This window comes from Canis aureus, chromosome 31 (assembly GCF_053574225.1).
Source record: "Canis aureus isolate CA01 chromosome 31, VMU_Caureus_v.1.0, whole genome shotgun sequence".
Classification (NCBI taxonomy): Eukaryota; Metazoa; Chordata; class Mammalia; order Carnivora; family Canidae; genus Canis; species Canis aureus.
In genome coordinates this window covers 24,845,907-24,852,822 of record NC_135641.1, presented here as the reverse complement: position 1 = coordinate 24,852,822, position 6,916 = coordinate 24,845,907, and positions in this window count along the sequence as shown.

Genomic DNA, 6,916 nt, shown 5'->3' with positions numbered 1-6,916 from the left:
TAGGAGAATTGCTGAGTTTTGGGTCCGTAAAGTTCAATTTTATGAGATAAGATCAAACTGTGTCTAAGTGGTTTTACAAACTTCCAGTTCCAGCCATGACTACCCTTCTCACCAAAAACAACTATGAAAGTTGGTCCAAAAAAATCACATTATTTGAAAACAATGCTAATTTTATTTCCTCTTTTTCAGTTCTTACCCCTCCAATTTCTTTTCTTATTGAGCTAACGATATTTAGCTGATCTGATAAATTATGTTTATGGATTTTTTAATTGAAAAGCTATCCTCATGAACCTGGGAAAAGCTCATTGTGGTGTATGATAATTTTAATGAACTATTTCATTTGATTTACTAAAAATTTATTTGGAATTTGTACAGCCATAACAATAAGTGGCAGAGCTATGTTATCGTTCTTTCCTTCAGACCTCAGACCTTGGCTGCTTTGGGCATAAAGGCTGTGGTCTTCATATCATCTGATACTATTACACTGACATCAACTTCATTTTGTTCTACTTGCTTGATTAATCATTTTCATCTTTTGTTTTCATTTTGTGCATCAATGTTGCCTTAGAATATGTCTAGCAAATGCTTGGATTTGGGTTTTCATTTGGCAAGTTAGCTCATCTTCATCTATAGTGGTACCCATATATTAGGACTTTCTTCTACTTTATTAGTTTATTTCAATTTGTTCCTTTTTCTATACTCTTTACTCCTTTGTTTATTGTTTTAAAGTTATCTGTGTTCTCTCTCCTACAAGACAAGAACATTAATATTCTCTGATGTCCCTTGGCCTCCCCCTACTTCACCATCCTGAGTTCATCTCAACCTCAAATTCTGATTTTTTTTATGGATATGCTTTTGCTTTCTCTTTTCTTTGGTTCTAGCTATTTTTTAAGACAATCACAAACTTCACAAAGATATTTTGTCACCTTTACTTCACATATTTCTTCCATCATCCCTTAGATTTTTTCCTACCTATATAAGAACATCATTAAAAAAATGTTTTACATGTGGGTTTTTGGGTGGCAAATGTTCTGAGACTGGATGTCTGAGATTATTTTTCATGTCCTTACATTGGAATAAAGATTTAACTGGATATGAAATTCTGTACTTTCCAAATTTTGAAAAGACTTCATTGCTTTCTTGTATCCTTGCATCCTACTGAAAAATCTGATATCAGTATTATTCTATTGTAAGTGATCTTCTTTCTCTCTTTCTTTCTGGAAGTTTTTACGACTTTACCTTATCTCTGATATTCTTAATCTCAACATAATTTATGTCAAGGAGTACGATTTTTCCTTATATCTCCTCTTATGCTGTCTGTGCTTCCTTTCAATCTGAGTCTTTTATCTTTCATTAATTCTGGGGGAATTATCTCCATTATTCCTTCAATTACTTCCTCTCTCCCTTAGTATCTATGTTTTTTTTTTTTTTTTTCTTTCTGGGACTACTTTTGCCTTTTTTAGCTTAACTTTTATATTTTCTATTTTTAAAATAATTTTCTGCTGGGAGAATTCCTCATCAGATCTCCCAGTTCACGAATTCATTCTTCAGGCAAATCCATTCTGCTAATTACCATCTATTGTATTCATTATCTCAACTATTATATTTTCATACTTAACATTTCTACTCAATTCTTTTTTGTGGTTTCTTATTTTCATTACATATTGCTAATATCATCCTTTATTTTTTAAATATAAAAAATTAAACAAATTCTTAAAAATACACACCAATTCCTGATTTGTCAGTTCTAATACCTCTGCTTCCTTTGGAATCTGTAACTTAGTTTGTGGTTTTTCTTTGGAAATATGAGCACTTCTCTTTTCACTCATGAACTTCTATTCCTCTGGGGTTATGAACTACTCTATCCAGCAGTGCTGATGGTGGAAGGGCAGAAGGCCAGACTCCCATCTGCGTTGACATTTATGTGTTCAAAGAGAGGGATGAACTTAGAATTGCAGGGTCCAGGCACCAGAAAATCAGAGCTAATCACTCCTCACCCCACCAAATATGCTCTTCAGTTTAGGAAGAGTTAGTATCTAGTAGAGGAGATTATAATCCATTGGCCCTGGGTGGTTGGAAGGAAAGAGAAGTCACCACCTGAGACCAGTCAATCTGCATGTGTTGTCCTCACCGCTCGGGCATAGGACTTCTGCACAGCCCTGTTCCCACACCTGAGGAGCACTTACTCAAGAGGCCTAAGCTCCATCCCCGTCTCTCCCAAGGCAATGGGAGTGGGTATGGGTGAGGGGAGATGAAGACCCTAAGAAGCAACAGTTCCCCTCTTGTTTTATCCTGCTGCAGCAACCCAGATAGCCTCTGCCCTGGGTTGGGATCATTCCAGACACACATACGTGCCAGATAAAATCTGCTTCTTTCTCTCTAGGGAGGTTCTCACAGCTTTTTCTGCAACTTAATGCTTTTCCTATATAGTTCCTCAGAGTTGATCTTGGGGGAAGGAGTCAGTAGTTCAGGCTAGTCCAGCATCTTCTTAGAAACTCTTCAACTTTCCTTCTCACAGATGACACACAGTCCTTCCCATTCTGCCTTCTTTCACACCTAGATCTCTAGGGATGGCAACATGCCAAGGATGGTGTGGGTGAAGCAACATGCCAAGGATGGTGTGGGTGAAGGGGCAGCACACAAGTAGCATGGAAGGAGCACCCAGCCCACGTCACAGCTGGGTTTGTGTTCTCATTCCATCCTTGACTTGCTGTGTGAACCTAGAGGAGTCATTTCACTTTTCTGAGCTTCATTGTCCTCTTCTGAAAAGTGAAGTTAACAAGAACACTGACCTCAGTGGGCTGATGCAAAACTCAAGTGAAAAAGTGGATGTGAAAGGGTTTTGTAAACTGTAACGTGAGGTGATTTTATTGATCATCTGAAGGCAGGAATTACCTGACGGCAGGAAAAGGAATCTTAGGCTGGGTGAAAGTTCATTTTGCCAACCTCAACATTTTACTGAGTGTTGGCCCTGCTAAAAAAGCCTGATACAACTGGACATTCTCTTATTATAGAAAATGACAAATCTGTGTTTGATGCCAGGATTGTCACATTCCTCCAGGAGTACAGACTTTTATGGGCCCCTGGAAGCTCTGCCCGGACTATTTCTGAGGACAGGGACATTGTGCCTTATTGGCAAGGCTTGTTAAACCAAGGCCACTTGTGGTCATTGAAGAATCTAGATCTGCCTTAGCAGTGACGGGGAAGAGTTATCAGATCCTGTCCTCTGATGTTTGTGGATTTGGCTACCCTGCTTCTGCTAAGCTTGGTGCCTTTCGCTTCCTTGTTTGGTGAGGGACATTTCCTAATGTAGTGAGTGGGACTGAGGAGTAGGAGAAGAGAATAGATCAGGTCCAAATCAAAGACAAGTAGCAGAGGTAGAAATGAGTAAGAATAATGTGTTCTCTCTGGGCATTTGTACAAGGACAAGGCTAATGAGACTTTGTTTTCAATTACTTAAAATGTAGTCTGTCATTGAAAAGATGATGTAATGACTTTAAAACAGAAAACAAGCCAAAATCTTACACCACATTCAACTACTTGTATTTTTGCACATTCTTGCCTATTTCTGTTGTCATCATCATGCATGCATAATGCACATTTCATTTTATGGCCTGATTTTTTTCCACTTAACATTAGATAATAAGCATTTTCCTTTTAAAGTCTGCATTTTAATGAATAGACAATCTAATTTTGGATACAGTATGATAATTAATAAAATTATCCTCCTACTTTTTGATATTTGCACAGTCTTCAAATTTTTTGTTGTTTGTTTGCTTTTTTTTTTTTTTTGCTATTATAGTGTATGCTGTCATGTGCATCTTTGTGCACTTTACATATTTTATTTGTTGTTATTGTTGTTGTTGTTGTTGAATGGTTACCTTGCATGAATTCTAAAATTCCTCCGAGTGGCATGACTGGGGAATATAACCAGGCATCTTTATGACTGTTGGCTGCTATTTAAAAATAAAAGTTTTATTTTAAAGTGCCACTAGCCAATTTAACCGCAACTCTCCCAAGTTTTGACTGTTTGAAGTTTTTTTTCTACTTTAATATAAAAAATAGTGCTTCAAATTTGTTTTCATTTGTACTTCTTTGCTTAATAGCAAAGTTTAATGCTTTCCATGTGTTTTTGTTTTTGTCTAGATCATGTTATTAAAAATAAGTTGCCATAAACTTCCAGAATTTTTTTGAAAGCCCCCTCCATATGCTCCCCATAATATTTCCTAAGAAACTCAAATTTCCAAATTAATCGGATATAAGTGCTCACAGCCAAAGCAGAGAGAAGTGTCAAGTTAATTTGTCTTCTGTTCAGCTGGTTGAATGCCTTTCATGTGTAATTCAAGTCCTGTCAAGAATGTTTTAAGGGGTATTGAAAATAAAACATAGATACCACCTCCCAAAAGTTTACATTCCAGAAGAGTTATCATCATACGACTGATTGAAAAATTGCTAAACGTTGTAAGATAAGGATAGAACAAGAGCTGTGGGGATTCAGAGAATAGAGAGATTATTTCTAACTCGTGCTTTGGAATGTGAGGAGTCAGAGAAGGTTTCTGGGAAGAAATTGCATCCAAGCTGCATGAAGAGGATCTGAGGTAGGAGCCTATTTCAGGGCAGTAAGAGAAGTATGCTGGGGAGAACATTTGGCCCATATTATTTGATGGAGCTCCTGAGGTTTTAAAGTCTTCTTACATATAGCTACTCTTCTCCAGATGGCAAATGGAGTCAGGCATGGATGACCAACAGTATTAAAATTATACTATATATTTTGAAAGGCCTAAAATTTCCAGTGAAGCTCAGTGTTTCTCAACTCCTCCCATGAGACGGCACACAAAGAAGTTGATGGTATTTCTTTGTTATAATAGGGCAAACAGACAAGGCTGCTTGCTACCAGAGGAGTCTGGTTCAGAACCCCAGCTACGCCAGGTCAGAAGACTGAAAAGATCAATTTCTGGACACTCTTGGAGCCCATTGGGCAAACACCGTGTGAGAAGTTTTACAGATAGGGAAAGATGATTTATAACAACAGTTAACAGATTTATTCTGCATGATAATCAATGAATCGGGCATTAAGATTGGAAAATAAAAAATAATCGTAAGAATTATTATGGTTTTGATTGGCTCTACCTTGACCAGGCTGTCAACCATGGGATAGAGAAATTTCCAGTATTCAGAAAATAACATAATAGAACCCTGGAATTGTAATCATAGCAGTCCAAGCTTGGACAATATGAAGAATCAGGAAAATCACCTGTGGAATATATTACAGGACTGGCTGATGAGAATAATACTTTGCATGTATCTAGTAGTTTCATTTCAAGGAGTTTAAAACATGAGATCAAATCATGGTCACATGCCAAACAGGTAAAAATATATCAAATAGATTTTTGAAGATCTTTATTTATCAAATGGAGCAAGTTATTTTGGCTATTTGTTTATTTAAACTTTTCTTGTTCTAGAAATTGTTTCAACTAGACAGGCTACATTAGTCACTCAAGGATTCAATAGTTTAAAGGTCAGGAGGTTAGAAAACAATTTAATGAAGGTCTTTGCATAAGAGGAAAAAAACAGATTTGCATGGATATAAAAAAAATTACACAACTGGGTGCAGTGCTCTTGTGGAAAAATTCCTGAAAATCTTTGGTGCACCACCATACTTATTATTACATTAAAAATTCTAGCAGCTGTGCTTTTCTTCTAAATTAAGAAAATAAAGCAATATCATGAGCTAATGCCACATCAAAGTGGCATGTTTCAACATTTCAACATCATGTGTTGCCAGAGTCGAGTGTTCCAGGAGCCCTGGCTCACCCCGCTCTCCCTGGAGGCAGATGCTGGAGTGGTCACTCCAGGCCTGGGAAGTCAGCATTTCTTGGTTCTCCTTCCAGATTGTGGTGAGGCCCTGGACATGCTTTATCCCACCTTAGTTTCTCTGGTGAGGCCCTGGGCCATGTAAAGGGATTGTGGTGAAATGGAAATATTTGAAGGGTTGCCACTTGAGAGAGGGATTTCTGTCTATTTTGCATCATCCCAGAAGATAGAATTAGGACAAAGAAGGTGGTAATTGCTATCGCAAGGTGGATTTAGACTCTACATAAAGATGAGAAATAGGGAAAATTATGTCTCCTTAACAGGACCTCTTACTAGGACTAACCCCTCATCTGTACTATTTCATTTCGTTCCTTTAACAACCTGTGAGGTAAGGACTATTGATTTTTACATACTAGGATATTGAGAGAAGGTAGGTAATGTGACTAGGTCACACCACTACCAAGGGCACCAGGACTAAGACCAGGGTCAACTTAAACCTAATCAATTGTATGAAATTAGCTCATGGAATTAACCATTGAGTTACACTATCCTAAAGAAAATGGAGTAGTGGGGATCCCTGGGTGGCTCAGCGGTTTAGCATCTGCCTTCGGCCTAGGGCGTGACCCTGGAGTCCTGGGATCAAGTCCTGAGTCGGGCTCCCTGCATGGAGCCTGCTTCTCCCTCTGCCTGTGTCTCTGCCTCTCTCTCTTTCTGTCTCTTATGAATAAATAAATAAATAATATTCTAAAAAACAAGAGAAAATGGAGTAGAAAAAGACCAAACAAACCCTTAAGTTAGACATTATTTAACAAGCAGCAAGCTACTATGGGATTTGTGAATGGTCAAAATGAGCCTAAGGTGTAAAGGCAAAGATTTAGGATGGGAGGCGGGAGGTGGGAACACCTGCCAAGGCGTTCTGTAACTATGATCCATATGGAAGGATAATCCTCTAGGAGAACACCCAAACATTTTGTAGGAGACAGATCCCAAGAAATCAGCTGGTGAACTGACCACCGACAGCACTGAAGCTTATTTTAAGTAAGGAAGCTGTCAGCTTTTCTTTGAAAAGTTTTCTAATAAATAAAAATGTCCCAGATGCAAC